The sequence below is a fragment of the Bufo bufo genome, chromosome 2 (assembly GCF_905171765.1).
Source record: "Bufo bufo chromosome 2, aBufBuf1.1, whole genome shotgun sequence".
Classification (NCBI taxonomy): domain Eukaryota; kingdom Metazoa; phylum Chordata; class Amphibia; order Anura; family Bufonidae; genus Bufo; species Bufo bufo.
Window position 1 is genome coordinate 693,326,153 of NC_053390.1, and position 18,280 is coordinate 693,344,432.

The following is an 18,280-nucleotide window of genomic DNA, read 5'->3' on the forward strand; positions in this document are numbered from 1 at the left end:
TGCACACTGAATGAGTCCGCACCACTGCCCCTAGACTGACAATGGCTGGACAGAGAGGTCTCGTTTCTTTCTCTTAGACGCCTGTCAAGGCGTACCGCCAATGACATGGCAGACTCTAAGGACGTTGGTCTCTCATGGAAAGCAAACGCATCTTTCAATCTCTCTGAGAGACCATGACAGAACTGACTCCGGAGTGACAGAACTGACTCCGGAGTGCAGCATCATTCCAACCCGAATCAGCTGCCCATCTCCGAAATTCAGAACAATAAAGCTCTGCAGACAGTTTGTTCTGGCATAAAACACGTAAGTTAGATTCGGCCAGAGCAACACTATCCGGGTCATCATAAATCTGCCCCAGGGCCACAAAAAATCTTTCCACGGATCGAAGGGAGGGATCCCCTGATGGCAGCGAAAAAGCCCAAGTCTGAGCATTACCCCTGAGCAGGGAGATGACAATCCTCACCCTCTGCTCCTGGTTACCAGAGGAGTGGGGACACAAGCAAAAATGGAGTTTGCATGCCTCTCTGAAGCGAACAAAATTCTCACTGCCCCCGGAGAACGTTTCCGGAAGTGAGACCTTTGGCTCGCAACAGACTCCATGAGCCGGAGCAGAGCCCAATGCTTGAAGCTGAGTCATAGATTGACGGAGATCCGCTACTTCCAAAGAAAGACCCTGCATGCGGTCAACCAGGCCAGAAAGCGGATCCATGTCAAAAAAGGACGGTTTTGGTGGATTATAATGTCACGGCTGTATGTGAGCAACAATAGTATACACAGTAAAAGAGCTACTGACTGGACCCAAACTAGGGAGGATAAAGGGTGACCCCTGTCCGACCCTCAAAGCTCTCCCTATGCTGCTAAAGCACATGCCCGGATCCAAATGGCGGAATGAGGCATGCCCACGTGCCTAAGACTGATGACCACTATAACCCCTACAATAGTGGAAGGGGCACGGCCACCGGTGCCCTACTCAGTATATGGAGGGAACCGTGGCCACCTCAGATCCAGTCAGAAAATAATCAGGTACACAACAATGTCTGTACACTTAGCTGAAGGTGTTGCAGCCGCAGAGAAGACGGATCCAAGGACAGCTGGTAATATCCGGAGTGCTTGCTGCAGCAGAACACAGGTCCAGTGAACTAATAGCTACAAGTGAAGATACTAAAGCAAGAGCTACAACTGAAATGAGAACTAACATCCACACCCTACAATAGGAGGAGGGGTGATATAAAGAGAGGGAAATCAAACGCATGAGGAACAGCTGGGAGGAAGGAAACCAAAAGTAAACAGAGCAGTGAGAACTCCTCCCAGCTCTAGTAGTGACATCATCACAGGGGTGGAGAAACAGAGCTGTGAGAACGTCCCAAAGCTCTGGTAGTGACAGGATCAGAACCTTCAATCGGCATTACTATGCTCTGATTGGCAAGTCTGTACATTGTGTGTAACAGCCACCATCTCAGCGTATATAGACATGGTGACAGTTTAACCCCTTGGGGACACAATTACATAACAAAAACAAATACAGGTGCACTCTGCGGTCTTACTAACCCTCGTACTGGTGTAAAATTGAGAATTAGCCAACATATCCTGCTTGGAGGACATTTATGAGCCCGAGCACCGCGCCAAGGTTTCTCAAGTAGCTCGGGAACCTAACGCTAAACCTACCTGGGCCGTATGGGCAATACCAGGAGCCAGTGGGCGAATTACAGGTGCGCAAGGTCTGACTCAAAGCAATCTCCCAGTAACCTACAGCTTGTGACCATGCATACAATGGGAGGAGGCAGAGAGCTCTGAGCCCCACCCAAGACTGGCTGATATAGCCCAGGCCTCACATGTGCACCAGAATGCTGCCTGTGGATGGAAATGAAGGCACATTCAGACTAGGAGTTTCTACACCTCCAAAAATTCAAAATACAAACTACAAATTGGCGTGGTATTAAAAAGCAGGACGTGCTCAACCCCATATGCAGTGGTGCAACTATACTGGGGGGGCAGATCCTGCACTTGTGGCCCGTTGCTAATGGCAATCCCCAGCAAAAATTCATACAATGGAGGATGCCTGTAGCGGACCACAAGTACCACAATGGACATCCTACACAGCCCGAGCTACTTGAGAAACCTTGGCGCGGTGCTCAAGCTCAGACATGTCCTCCAAGCAGGATATGTTGGCTAACTAGTTGACCAGTACGAGGGTTAGTAAGACCGCAGAGTGCACTTGTTTTTGTTATGTTATTTTGACTGCTTATCACATCCACACAATTGCTATCCTGTGTAGGATGTCCATTGTGGTACTTGTGGTCCGCTGCAGGCATCCTCCATTGTATGCATTTTTGCTGGGGATTGCCATTAGCAACGGGCCACAAGTGCAGGATCTGCCCCCCCCCCCCCCCCCCCCGGTATAGATGCAATACTGCATATGGGGTTGAGCACTTCCTGCTTTTGAATACCACGCCAATTTGTAGTTTGTATTCTGAATTTTTGGAGGTGTAGAAACTCCTAGTCTGAATGTGTCTTCATTTCCATCCACAGGCAGCATTCTGGTGCACATGTGAGGCCCGGGCTATATCAGCCAGTCTTGGGTGGGGCTCAGAGCTCTCTGCCTCCTCCCATTGTATGCATGGTCACATGCTGGAGGTTACTGGGAGATTGCTTTGAGTCTGACCTTTGCGCACCTGTAATTCGCCCACTGGCTCCTGGTATTGCCCATACGGCCCAGGTAGGTTTAGCGTTAGGTTCCCGAGCTACTTGAGAAACCTTGGCGCGGTGCTCGGGCTCAGACATGTCCTCCAAGCAGGATATGTTGGCTAATTCTCAATTTTACACCAGTACGAGAGTTAGTAAGACCGCAGAGTGCACCTGTATTTCCCTTTGGGACACAGCCTTATTTCACCTTAATGACCAGGCCATGTTTTGCAAATCTGACCAGTGTCACTTTAAGTGGTGATAACTTTAAAACGCTTTGACTTATCCAAGCCATTCTGAAATTGTTTTTACGTCACATATTGTACTTCATGACACTGGTAAAATGAAGTAAAAAAAAAATAAAAAATTAATAAAAAAATACCAAATTTAGCAAACATTTGTAAAAAATTTCTCTACTTCTATAATACATAGAAATACATCCAAAAATAGTTATTACTTTACATTACCCATATGTCTACTTCATGTTTGGATCATTTTGGGAATCATATTTTATTTTTTGGGGATGTTACAAGGCTTAGAAGTTTAGAAGCAAATCTTGAAATTTTTCAGAAATTTTCAAAAACCCAATTTTTAGGGACCAGTTCAGGTCTGAAGTCACTTTGCGAGGCTTACATAATAGAAACCACCCAAAAATGACCCTATTCTATAAACTACACCCCTCAAGGTAATCAAAACTGATTTTACAAACTTTGTTAACCCTTTTTGTGTTCTACAAGAATTTATGGAAAATAGAGATACAATTTAAAAATTTCACTTTTTTGCCAGATTTTCCATAAAAAAAATTTTTTTCAGTTACAAAGCAAGGGTTAACAGCCAAACCAAACTCAATATTTATGTCCCTGATTCTGTCGTCTACAGAAAAACCCCATATGTGGTCGTAAACTGCTGTACGGGAACACAGCAGGGCGCAGAAGGAAAGGAATGCCATACGGTTTTTGGAAGGCAGGTTTTGCTGGACTGTTTTTTTTTACACCATGTCCCATTTGAAGCCCCCCTGATGCACCCCTAGAGTAGAAACTCCATAAAAGTGACCCCTATCTAAGAAACTACACCCCTCTAGTGATGTCGCGAACATAAAATTTTCCGTTCGCGAATATCAAACGCGAATTTTCGCAAATGTTCGCGAACGGGCGAACCGGCATAGACTTCAATAGGCAGGCGAATTTTAAAACCCACTTGGACTCTTTCTGGCCACAATAGTGATGGAAAAGTTGTTTCAAGGGGACTAACACCTGGACTGTGGCATGCCGGAGGGGGATCCATGGCAAAACTCCCATGGAAAATTACATAGTTGACGCAGAGTCTGGTTTTAATCCATAAAGGGCATAAATCAACTAACATTCCTAAATTGTATGGAATAATGTGCTTTAAAACATCAGGTATGATGTTGTATCGATCAGGTAGTGTAAGGGTTACGCCCGCTTCACAGTGACAGACCAAACTCCCCGTTTAACGCACCGCAAACAACCGCAAACAGTCCATTTGCACAACCGCAAACTCCCCATTTGCACAAGGTTGGATACCAAGCTAGCCATGTCCCGTTCCTTGTCCTCACTGATGTCATTGAAGGTCTCTTCCTCCACCCAACCACGTACAACACCAAGGGTCCCCGAAAGGTGACAACAAGCCCCCTGGGACGCCTTCTGTGTTTGGTCTTTCACCTCCTCAAAGCCACCTTCCTCCTCTGACTCCTCTTCTTTAGACTCCTCTCTCTGCGTTGCCTCTCTCTGCGTTATTATAAGGTGTGTTAAGTAGTACTATTCCTATTAGTTTAATCCCTGTTACGTTTACTAGTATTATTATTATTATTATTATTATTATTATTATTATTATTATAAGGTGTGTTAAGTAGTACTATTCCTATCAGTTTAATCCCTGTTACGTCCCCTATCAGGGGACGTGTATATGGCATCGATTTTAGGAACCGGGAGATGGAAAAAGATGCTTGGTCGGTCCTCCTACTTCAAATTTGGGGCACTGCGCGTGCAATCTAATGTGCCACCAGATAGGAGTGGTGTGTTAAGTAGTTCTATTCTTATCAGTTTAATCCCTGTTACGTCCCCTATTAGGGGACGTGTATGGAATAGATTTTAGACAACCGCAAATAGTTGACACACTTATGACATAAATTTTATACCTCTATGCGTCAATCTTGGTGTAGTTATGACTGTGCTCGTGCGCAAGTTTGGGAGATTGCAGGCAATGGGGGTTTTACAAAGCCTATGGTCGTGCTGAGGTAGTTCAGCGACAGTTAAGTGACCCAGAAAACAATGATTCTGCAGTGTGGGCCCATTGTTGGCCTAGTAGGCTTTAATGATCACCTTAGATGATCACAAAGAAAATTTTATGTTTTTTCTATGCAAAATTATCCAGCCGATCGCTTTTGGTCTGTTCACAATGAAGCAACGACCTTATCATCTGGGGTGTGCCAACATTGCCATTGCCAACACACTCATAGAGGTGGTCGCTTCATTGTGATACGCAAGCCCCTTCACCACGACAAGCTAACGATCACGAAGGGGAATTGACACATGGTTGTGCCTTTTTTTTTTGTTTGGTTTTTGAAGCCACAGTGCAGCACCAGAGGCCATAAAAATTAGGCATGTACACATGCCTGAAAAATTAGGTATTGTTGCAGCCGCTGCTGTAGCAGCGGCCAGAAAAATTGATGTTTGTTTCCCAGGCAGAAAGTGCCCTAAAACATTGCGGCTTGAACCCTAGTTGGTGGCGGATAAGTCACGCAAGTCATCCGGCATTCAGAGATAAAATACAGCAGCGTGTGGACCATTTTTAGCCCAAGGCAGCTCATCTCATCAGGCCTTTTTTAGTCAAATGCATCCCCCACTGTCAGTCCCTTCGGGATCCATGCCTCATTCATCTTAATAAAGGTGAGGTAATCTAGACTTTTTTGACCTAGGCGACTTCTCTTCTCAGTGACAATACCTCCTGTTGCGCTGAAGGTCCTTTCTGACAGGACACTTGAAGCGGGGCAGGCCAGAAGTTCTATCGCAAATTGGGATAGCTCAGGCCACAGGTCAAGCCTGCACACCCAGTAGTCAAGGGGTTCATCGCTCCTCAGAGTGTCGATATCTGCAGTTAAGGCGAGGTAGTCTGCTACCTGTCGGTCGTGTCGTTCTCTGAGGGTGGACCCCGAAGGGCTGTGGCGATGCGTAGGACTTAAAAAGCTCTGCATGTCCTCCGTCAACAACACGTCTGTAAAGCGTCCTGTCCTTGCCGGCGTGGTCGTGGTAGGAGGAGGATTACTTTTACCTCTTCCCCTGTTTTGCTGTGACATCACCCTTATACGCTGTGTAAAGCAAACTTTTTAACTTGTTTTGGAACTGCTGCATCCTTTCCGACTTCCGGTAATTCGGTAACATTTCAGGCACTTTCATCTTATACCGGGGGTCTAGTAGCGTGGCCACCCAGTACAGGTCGTTCTCCTTCAGCCTTTTTATACGAGGGTCCCTCAACAGGCATGACAGCATGAAAGACCCCATTTGCACAAGGTTGGATGCCGAGCTACTCATGTCCCGTTCCTCGTCCTCACTGATCTCATTGAAGGTCATTTATTTTTTTTATCTGCAAGGTACTGTGCCACCCTATATGAGTGGTGGGCAGTGGGCACAGTACAGTCTGTGGGCCTGACACTCACTGGCAGGCAACTGCAATTATATTACAGAGGAAAAATTTAATGAATTTTTTAACAGCAAGGTGCTGTGCCACCCTATATGAGTGGTGGGCAGTGGGCACAGTACAGTCTGTGGGCCTGACACTCACTGGCAGGCAACTGCAATTATATTACAGAGGAAAAATTTAATGACTTTTTTATCTGCAAGGTACTGTGCCACCCTATATGAGTGGTGGGCAGTGGGCACAGTACAGTCTGTGGGCCTAACACACACTGGCAGGCAACTGCAATTATATTACAGAAAAAAATTAAATGACTTTTTTATCTGCAAGGTACTGTGCCACCCTATATGAGTGGTGGGCAGTGGGCACAGTACAGTCTGTGGGCCTGACACTCACTGGCAGGCAACTGCAATTATATTACAGAGGAAAAATTAAATGAATTTTTTAACAGCAAGGTGCTGTGCCACCCTATATGAGTGGTGGGCAGTGGGCACAGTACAGTCTGTGGGCTTGACACTCACTGGCAGGCAACTGCAATTATATTACAGAGGAAAAATGTAATGACTTTTTTATCTGCAAGGTACTGTGCCACCCTAGATGAGTGGTGGGCAGTGGGCACAGTACAGTCTGTGGGCCTAACACACACTGGCAGGCAACTGCAATTATATTACAGAGAAAAAATTTAATGACTTTTTTATCTGCAAGGTACTGTGCCACCCTATATGAGTGGTGGGCAGTGGGCGCAGTACAGTCTGTGGGCCTGACACTCACTGGCAGGCAACTGCAATTATATTACACCGGAAAAATTAAATGAATTTTTTAACAGCAAGGTGCTGTGCCACCCTATATGAGTGGTGGGCAGTGAGCACAGTACAGTCTGTGGGCCTGACACTCACTGGCAGGCAACTGCATGTATATTACAGAGGAAAAATTAAATGACTTTTTTATCTGCAAGGTACTGTGCCACCCTATATGAGTGGTGGGCAGTGGGCACAGTACAGTCTGTGGGCCTGACACTCACTGGCAGGCAACTGCAATTATATTACAGAGGAAAAATTAAATGACTTTTTTATCTGCAAGGTACTGTGCCACCCTATATGAGTGGTGGGCAGTGGGCAGAGTACAGTCTGTGGGCCTGACACACACTGGCAGGCAACTGCAATTATATTACAAAGAAAAATTGGAATGACTTTTTTATCTGCAAGGTGCTGTGCCACCCTATATGAGTGGTGGGCAGTGGGCACAGTACAGTCTGTGGGCCTGACACTCACTGGCAGGCAACTGCAATTTTATTACAGAGGAAAAATGTTATGAATTATTTATCTGCAAGGTGCTGTGCCACCCTATATGAGTGGTGTGCACACAGTACAGTCTGTGGGCTTGTGGCCTCTCACACACAGCAGGCAACTGCAATATATATATATATAAATAAATAAAAAGCAGACTGATGTACCAGCCCTAAAAAGGCTTTTTGGGGTGCTGTCAGGACGCTGTCCTGACAGCAGATGAGTCTTTGAGGAATGGAGTGGACACAGAACACTGGCCTAGCTAACGATTTCCCTATTAATTCAGCAGCAGCAGCACTCTCCCTGCTCTAACTAACACTGCAGCTTCAGAATGAATCTAAGAGGGCTGCCATCCTTGCTTTTTTAGAGGAGGCTGGAGGGTCTGGGAGGGAGGGTATGCTGATTGGCTGGAATGTGTCTGCTGACCAGGGCCGGTACAAGGCAGGGGCCGAAGGAGCGGGTGCCCTGGGCGCTACCATTTGCGGACAGGAGGGGGGCGCAGGTGAAGTGCTGTGCCCCCCCATGTGCCCCCCCAACTAAAATGCCCCCCCAAGTGAGCCGCCGCCGCCGGGCACAGGGAGATGAGCGCTTCCATTGCGCTCATCTCCTTAGTAATCTGCCTGTGCCAGCGGAGGTGCAGGGGAGGGAGAGGCGTGTCCCTTCCCCTTCCTCTGATAGGCTGCAGGCACTAGGCCGGCAGCCTATCAGAGGCCGGCGAAGGCGGGGCGATGACGTCATCGCACCGCCCGAGCCTTACAGCGCCGGACACAGGAAGAGTCTGCATCGCATCGCTGACACTGAGGTAAGTATAAGTGTTTTTTTCTGTTGTTTTTTTTTTTTACAATAGTGTTACTGGCATTGGGGGCGGCTTATTACAATGGGGGGGGGGCTTATTACAATGAGGGGGGCTTATTACAATGAGGGGGGCTTATTACAGTGGGGGGACTTATTACAATGGGGGGGCTTATTACAATAGGGGGACTTATTACAATGGGGGGGCTTATTACAATGGGGGGGGCTTATTACAATGAGGGGGCTTATTACAATGGGGGGGCTTATTACAATGGGGGGATTATTACAATGAGGGGGCTTATTACAATGGAGGGGGCTTATTACAATGGGGGGGGTTATTACAATGGGGGGGCTTATTACAATGAGGGGGGCTTATTACAATGAGGGGGGCTTATTACAATGGGGGGCTTATTACAATGGGGGGGCTTATTACAATGGGGGGGCTTATTACAATGAGGGGGCTTATTACAATCGGGGGGCTTATTACAATGGGGGGCTTATTACAATGGGGGGGCTTATTACAATGGGGGGGCTTAATACTGGCACATGATGGGGGGGCTTAATACTGGCACATGATGATGGGGGGGCTTAATACTGGCACATGATGATGGGGGGACTTAATACTGGCACATGATGGGGGGCTTAATACTGGCAAGTGATGGGGGGGCTTAATACTGGCACGTAATGGGGGGCTTATTACAAGCACGTAATGGGGGGCTTATTGCTGGCACGTAATGGGGGGGCTTATTACTGACACGTAATGGGGGGCTTATTACTGGCACGTAATGGGGGGCTTATTACTGGCACGTAATGGGGGGGCTTATTACTGGCACGTAATGGGGGGCTTATTACTGGCACGTAATGGGGGGGCCTATTACTGGCACGTGATGGGGGGCTTATTACTGGCACGTGATGGGGGGCTTATTACTGGCACGTGATGGGGGGCTTATTACTGGCACGTGATGGGGCTCTTGTTACTGGCACATTGGGGGGCTCTTGTTACTGGCAGTGGCACGTTATTGAGGGCACTTATTACTGGCACATTATTGGTGGGCACTATAGGGGCATCTACTGAGGCCACAAAGAAGGGGTGTTTTATATGGGGGGCTCTGTACAGTAGCATTTTATACTGGGACACATTATGGTGGGTACTATGGAGAAGGGGAGAGAGGAGTACTATGGAGTCATCTACGGGGGGCACTAAGAAGGGGTATTTTATACTTGCAAATTATGGGGGACACTGAGGGCATCTACTGGGGCACGATATATGGGGCATTTTATACTGGTACATTATGGGGGGCACTAGCAGGAAGGGGGGAGAGGAGCACTATGGAGCCATTTACTGGGGCACTATATAGGGGTATTTTATACTGGCACATTATGGGGGACATTAGCTCAACTGGGGGCATTACAAAGGGGTATGTTTTGCACATTATAAAGAGAATTCTTTCTACTGGGGGGCATTATGGTGGGTTTTATTACTCCCCCATGGTATGACCCCCTAGTAGCAGCACCAGCCTCTCCCTGCTCTGCTATCCCTCTGCCCCTTCTCCAAATCCTTATTATGAAATCTTTCTCATTAGGATAAAACACAACATCAGCTCCGCCGAGCCCCCGGCCAAAGTGTTGAAGTGGCGTCCGAGATCCCCAAGGGCCAAGCCAAGTAACTGTAAGTGTTCATGTGAAATATGCTTTTTTTATATATGTACACTCCTGTGAGAGGCGGGGAGGGAGATCTGTGGATGACACTGTTATAGGGAGGGAGATCTGTGGATGACACTGTTATAGGGAGGGAGATCTGTGGATGACACTGTTATAGGGAGGGAGATCTGTGGATGACACTGTTATGGAGGGGGAAATGGGGATGACACTGTCATGGGGTGGATCTGGGGATGACACATATAGCATAAGATGCTATATACGGTATGTGGCATCCACAGATCCCCCCCATAGCAGTGTCATCCACAGATCCCCCTCTCTATAAAAGTGTCATCCACAGACAGCTGGACTTTTCTTCCCTGTTGCGGTTTTAGGTATTGGGTAAAGTATTGTAGCATTTCTAAGCGTACTTGTGTAAATGTATCATTGTTATAGCTGCCCCCCCTACTTTTGTCCTGGCCCCCAGTGTGCCCCCCCAAAAATTGAAAGCTAGAGACGCCACTGCGCCTACACCGTCCACACCAGCCATGTCAGCGCTGCTCCTTCTCTCCCCCTATGAATTTTGTGCCGACTGCGCTCCTGGCTCGGGCTCCCTTTCCTCCTCTGCGTTTCCTCGCCCCCCCCCCCCCCCATGGAGGATTCATTTGGTTGATACCACCGGCGTGCGCCGTGTGACGTCACGCGGCTCACGCCGGAGGCGAGGTGTGAGGTGAGAGAGGGAGGACTCGCGCAGCCTACAGGGAGCTGTGTCGGCGCGTGAAGAACAAGCCACGAGGAGCCTGCCTTCACTAGCTGCTACTCACACACAGACTGTAAAAAGTAAGAAAATAATGTAATACAAATAACAAACTAATTTTTTTATTAAAAAAATTATGGTCATCTCAGTCCAATCCCCCCCCCCCGGGGGGGGGGGGGGGGATTGGACTGAGATGATCATAATTTTTTTAATAAAAAAAAGCAGTTTAAAGAAATGATTTTGTGTTATTTTAAGCTTGCCTTTTCTGTAAAAAAAAAAAAAACATTAATTGCAGCTTCACTGTGCCATCACATGCAGCCACTCTGTGCCCACCAACCGTAGCCACTGTGCCATCAATTGTCGCCACTATGCCCATCATGCAGCCACTGTGCCACCTAACGCAGCCACTGTGCCATCACATGCAGCCACTGTGCCAACACACTCAGCCACTGTGCCATCAATTGTCGCCACTGTGCCATCACATGCAGCCCCTGTGCCATCACATGCAGCCCCTGTGCCATCACATGCAGCCACTGTGCCATCACACACAGCCACTGTGCCAACACACGCAGCCACTGTGCCACTCGTCAATTTTCGCCACTTTGCCCATCAAACGCAGCCACTGTGCCGATCAAACGCAGCCACTCTGCTCATCAAACGCAGCCACTGTACCCATCAAACGCAGCCACTGTACCCATTAAACGCAGCCACTGTACCCATTAAACGCAGCCACTCTGCCCCTCAAACACAGCCACTGTGCCCATCAAACACAGCCACTGTGCCCATCAATTGTTGCCAGTTTGCCCCACTGTGCCCATCAATTGCCGCCAGCGTGCTGCCAGTTTGCCTGATCAATTGCCACCAGTATGCCGGGGGGGGGGGGGGGGCGCAGTTTGCCATCTTCGCCCTGGGCACCAAATGGCCTTGTCCCAGCCCTGCTGCTGACTGTGAGGTACAGGGTCGAAGTTTGCTCAATGATGACGTATAGGGGCAGACCGAACATGGCATATGTTTGCCCGCCGCGGCGAACGCGAACAAGGGATGGTCGCCGGCAGGGCCGTTTCTAGGGGCGGGCGGAACGGGCGGCCACCCGGGGCGCTGTCAGAAGGGGGGCGCCCTCTTGTCGTTTCTCTGCCGTGGTTATATATAATTGCCGGCCGGCGGCGCCCCTCATGCTGCGCCTCCTGAGCGGCTGGGCGCTTGCCGCTCCTCTAAAGAATCTCCTGCCTGCGCCTGCTGTCTCTGCTCATGTTAATGTAGCGTGGCCGAGCTCTGTTCGGTCCGCGGTACAGGAGCATTTGTTTCCTGTACCCGGCCGGACTGACAGGAAGTGCTCACTTAGTGTGCACTTCCTTTCAGTCCGGCCGGGTACAGGAAACAAATGCTCCTGTACCGCGGACCGAACAGAGCTCGGCCACGCTACATTAGAGGTGACAAACTGACAATAGAATGGAAATGAGTGACAAGGGGGGGGGGAATGGAAATGAATGACAAGGGGGGGGGAATGGAAATGAGTGACAAGGGGGGGGGAGGAATGGAAATGAATGACAAGGGGGGGAATGGAAATGAGTGACAAGGGGGGGGGGAGGAATGGAAATGAATGACAAGGGGGGGGGAATGGAAATGAGTGACAAGGGGGGGAATGGAAATGAGTGACAAGGGGGGGGGGGGAATGAAAATGAATGACAAGGGGGGGGGAATGGAAATGAGTGACAAGGGGGGGGGGAATGGAAATGAGTGACAAGGGGGGGGATGGAAATGAATGACAAGGGGGGGGAATGGAAATGAGTGACAAGGGGGGGAATGGAAATGAGTGACAAGGGGGGGGAATGGAAATGAGTGACAAGGGGGGGGGGGATGGAAATGAGTGACAAGGGGGGGGAATGGAAATGAATGACAAGGGGGGGGAATGGAAATGAGTGACAAGGGGGGGGATGGAAATGAGTGACAGGGGGGGATGGAAATGAGTGACAAGGGGGGGGATGAAAATGAGTGACAAGGGGGGGGAATGGAAATGAGTGACAAGGGGGGGATGGAAATGAGTGACAAGGGGGGGATGGAAATGAGTGACAAGGGGGGGATGGAAATGAGTGACAAGGGGGGGGAATGGAAATGAGTGACAAGGGGGGGTGGAAATGAGTGACATGGGGGGGATGGAAATGAGTGACAAGGGGGGGGGAATGGGAGTGACAAGGGAGGGGGGGGGGAGAAGAGAGTGACAAGAGAGTCCCCAGAGCCAGACCAAGAGTCAGACTGCAGCCAGAGACCAGATCATCTTATTGTCCTGGTGGTAAGTAGACAATGCAATATGTTTATTATGTAATTGTTTAGTTATTAATGCTACATTGGAAACTAATTTACCTCACATTTAGGGCCCATTCACACGTCCGTATGTGTTTTGCGGATCCACAAAACACGGACACCGGCAATGTGCGTTCCGCATTTTGCGGACCGCACATTGCCGGCACTAAAAGAATATGCCTATTCTTGTCCGCTATTGTGGACAAGAATAGGACATGTTCTATTTTTTTCAGGATCGGAATTGCGGCCCCATAGAAATGTATGAGTCCGCAATTCCATTCTGCAAAAAGAGACAGCTACAAGAAGCTGGAATAACAGTAAAGGAAGCATAGCAGTTCTTTTAATTTAAAAGCTGAGAAAAGGGTGGAACATATGTGATGTCTGATAAGGGGGGGGGGGGGCGTTAATTTTTATCTTGCCTAGGGCGGCAAAAATCCTCGCCGTGCAATGTGGTTCCACATTTTTTACAATGGGGAGACACTTATTTCATCGAGCAGTTTTGAGGGGGGGGAGTTTTTTTTACACTCGCCCTGAGAGAAATTTTACCTAGAAATTGCACTGGTCGCCGGGAACTGTCCGCCGGCGAATAGTTCAGGACATCTCTACCTACCAATAGTAATAATTCTCTCCCAGAGTGCCCTTATTAGTAATAGTGCCCCTTAAAGTAATAATGCTCCTGTCCATATTGTGACCAATAATACCCACCTCCCAAGAATCTTCAATAGTATCAATTCCCCATGGTGCCTCAAGTAGTAATAAGGCCCCCTAAAGTGCCCCCAGTAGTAAGGCCCTCCTGTAGAGCCCCCAGTAGTTATAATACCTCCTTGTAGAGACCCTAGTAGTTATAATGCCTCTGATAATGCCCTCGGTAGTTGTAATGCTCATTCTAGTACCTCAAGTAGATATTATGTACCCTGTAGAGCCCCCAGTAATTATAACATCCTCTTGTAGAGCCCTCACTAGTTATAATGCCTTCTATAGTAGCACCTGTACTTAAAATGCCCCCTTTTTTACCCTTAGTAGTTATACTGCTCCCTAAAGTGCCCCCAATAATCATAATGGTCCAGTAGTTACAATGCCCACTGTAATGTCCCTAATAGTTATAATGCCTCCTATAGTACCTCCAGTAGGTATAATGCTCCCTTCTAGTACCTACAGTACTTATAATGTCTCGTGTAGCACCCTTAGTAAGTCTAATAACTCCTGCAGTGTGACAAATAGATAGGTATAATGAACCATGTAGTTCTCTGAGACCAGGCCACAGACCTAGTGGTGGGGCAGGGTAATTCAACTGTAACTCCATCCTCCAGTGATACAGCTGAATAGTCTAAGGCCACAGGGCCCTGGACCTAGCGATGCAACTGTTTTTCATGTAGATGGCCAGTTCCATGATGTCGCTTACTTGATTATGTCACTAACTTCAGGAATATATAACACCAGGATTCAATATGGCAAGCCAGTGGAGGCAATATAATGTGTGCAATGTTCTGCAGGGAAACCTTGGGTCTTGAATTCATTTAGATGTTACTCTGACACATACCACCACCCTGGCACAATGAAAACATTGTACAGTAATGTCTTGAGAAATGGTGCAAAGAGTTTAATGTGTTTGGCCTACAAAGTAATGTCACCTTAAATACTAGGTGCATGACTAGTGCTCACAAACTATCATATACATTCTATACAATTGATGAAGCTGGCATTGTCTCTAGCGCTTATGAGTCTGTGGGTCATGGCAGGAAGGGCTTACAGCTGCCTACATGCAAATGACAATATGGATGTAGGTGCTTATATAGAAACCACGGTATGTATAGTATCTTCATTGCTACAGCCCTGTTTATATGGGTCACTCTGTAAGCCTATTCCTTCTCTGCTATATCTGTATTTGCCCATTCAGTATAAAGGTATAGCATGAGCAACAGTTTATGAAAGTTTATGAATTAAGTAAATTCAAATCTTATAACAGATAAATGATCTCATGGACATTAATATCAACATCTGTATTTCACTAGTAATTGACCAAATCAGCCATCAGCAAGAAAGATTAGGAGCTTTCCCAGGAACTGCTGCCAGTTCTCCCCATCTCATGCAGACACATTTGAAGGCTACTCCCTAATATCTGATGATAAAGCATTACCCACAATATTAGACTGAACTGACAAATTGCCGTACACACACACTTACAGATATTCTTTATTTTCTTTATGGACATTTCTGAAACACCCGACAAACATCTGTGAAGCAGGATCTGATCTGTTGCCATTTAAATTGTGATGACCCCATTGTTATATATGCAGGCTATGCTTCCCTGCTATTTAATTTACCGAGAACACTTTGTCTAAAAATAAAATATAAAAGCCAGAAACTAAACCTTTTTTGTATTTTAGAAATAAGTAAATTATTTCATTCCAGCATGAATCCAGCACCTAAATTACATTGATCTACACTACCCGACATCCTTGTAGTGCATTATGTTTTCTCATAAAAACATTGTTTTGAGTCTTTTGCCGTGGAATTTTGGCGCTCACACCCATGCTGAAATTTTATCTCCAGCCAAAATAAAGCTTAAGCTTAAAGCTGCCTGTAGGATTTTGGTGAAATTCATGCCAAAATTCCATGGAAAAATACCTTGTGTGGCAGTGGAGTTGCCAGAAATGCATATTGGTGCTATTGGTGTGTCTCCCAGGAAAAAAATGAGAGAGAGAGAGAGAGAGAGAGAGAAAAGTCTGGGAACATTGGGGGAGATTTTTCAAAACTTGTGTAAAGGAAAACAGACTTAGGCTACATTAACATCTTTGTTAAGGAGATACGGCTGCCTGATCTGGAGCACATGACAGCTGTCGGCCGAACAATAAAAACTGTTTTTGTTCAGCCAAAACCTAGCATTTATGCGGGTAAGCGGCCAGATCACTGTTGAACCTCAATGTAGTCAGTGGGGATCCGGAGGTGAAGTAGAGGATCTGGCAATGATGGATCCTGCAAGATCTGGCAAGCTGATCTGTGCCGGAACAGCCTGCTCAATCTCCTAATAGTGATATGAACAAGGCTTTAAAGGGGCTCTCCGGGAAATAAGAAAAAGAAAATACTTATATATAACTTTAATATAAATATATTCCCAAATATCTTTCATTAGTTATAATTGCTCGCTTTGTCTGGGCAGCAATCATCAAGAGAAATAAAATGGCCGCCGTCATATTATAACATAGTAACATAGTACATAAGGCCGAAAAAAGACATTTGTCCATCCAGTTCGGCCTGTTATCCTGCAAGTTGATCCAGAGGAAAGCAAAAAAAAAAACCTGTGAGGTAGAAGCCAATTTTCCCCACTTTAAGGGAATAAAAAATTCCTTCCCGACTCCAATCAGGCAATCAGAATATCTCCCTGGATCAACGACCCCTCTCTAGTAGCTATAGCCTGTAATATTATTACACTCCAGAAATACATCCAGGCCCCTCTTGAATTCCTTTATTGTACTCACCATCACCACCTCCTCAGGCAGAGAGTTCCATAGTCTCACTGCTCTTACCGTAAAGAATCCTCTTCTATGTTTGTGTACAAACCTTCTTTCCTCCAGGCGCAGAGGATGTCCCCTTGTCACAGTCACAGTTCTGGGGATAAATAGATGATGGGATAGATCTCTGTACTGACCCCTGATATATTTATACATATTAATTAGATCTCCCCTCAGTCGTCTTTTTTCTAAAGGGAATAACCCTAATTTTGATAATCTTTCAGGGTACTGTAGTTGCCCCATTCCAGTTATTACTTTAGTTGCCCTCCTCTGGACCCTCTCCAGCTCTGCTATGTCTGCCTTGTTTACAGGAGCCCAGAACTGTACACAGTACTCCATGTGTGGTCTGACTAATGATTTGTAAATTGGTAGGACTAGGTTCTTATCACGGCATCTTTACCCCTTCTGATGCAACCCATTATCTTATTGACCTTGGCAGCAGCTGCCTGATAGAGATGTCCCGAATAGTTCGCCGGCGAATAGTTCCCGGCGAACATAGCTTGTTCGCGTTCGCCGCGGAGGGCGAACATATGCGATGTTCGGTCCGCCCTCTATTCGTCATCATTGAGTAAACTTTGACCCTGTACCTCACAGTAAGCAGACACATTCCAGCCAATCAGCAGCAGACCCTCCCTCCCAGACCCTCCCACCTCCTGGACAGCATCCATTTTAGATTAATTCGGAAGCTGCATTCTTAGTGAGAAGAGGGACAGTGCTGCTGCTGCTGATTTAATAGGGAAATCGATAGCTAGGCCAGTAAATTCAGTGTCCACTGCAGTCCTGAAGGACTCATCTGATCTCTGCTGTAAGGACAGCACCCCAAAAAAGCCCTTTTTAGGGCTAGAACATCAGTCTGCTTTTTTTTTTCTTTCCTGTGTAATCAAATTGCAGTTGCCTGCCTGCCAGCGTGTGTGTCAGGCTCACAGCCCTGCAAGAGCATAGTGTCACCAGCGCAACTCATATCTGGTGTCACATTCGATTCCATTTAAAGAAAAACAACAATTTTGGCTGAATAAATAGCAGTCAGTTACACACGTGTTTGTGTGTTTAAGGCCCAGTGCAGTGCATAGTGTCACTTCAGCGCCATTCATATCTGGCGTCACAGTAGCTTGCACGCATAGTACAACTTAACTAATCTAAAAAAAATGACAGGCAGAGGCAGGCCACCCCGCAGGGGCCGTCGTGGTCATGGTGCTGTGATTCCCTTTGGCCCTAGACTAATGCCCAGTGTTCAGAGGCCACATACCCTGAACTCGAAAAGTTCTGAGGACATAGTTGACTGGCTAACACAGGACACCCAATCTTCTACAGCTTCCGCTCGGAACCTTGACGCACCATCCTCCTCCAGCTTAGCTTCGGGCACCTCTCAAGTTACCACTCGCCCGCCTGCCGCCACCACCAACACTAGCACCACAGCCGCTTCACTTGATCTGTCAGAGGAGTTATTTACACATCAGTTGGAAGAAATGAGTGATGCGCAACCATTATTGCCAGAGGATGTAGATAACAGGGATATGTCTCAGTCAGGCAGCATTACACACATGGACGTACGGTGTGATGATGATGATGTTGTACCCGCTGCTGCTTCCTTTGCTGGGTTGTCAGATACAAGTGAAGCGGTTGATGATGACGATGCGTCCGTGGATGTCACGTGGTTG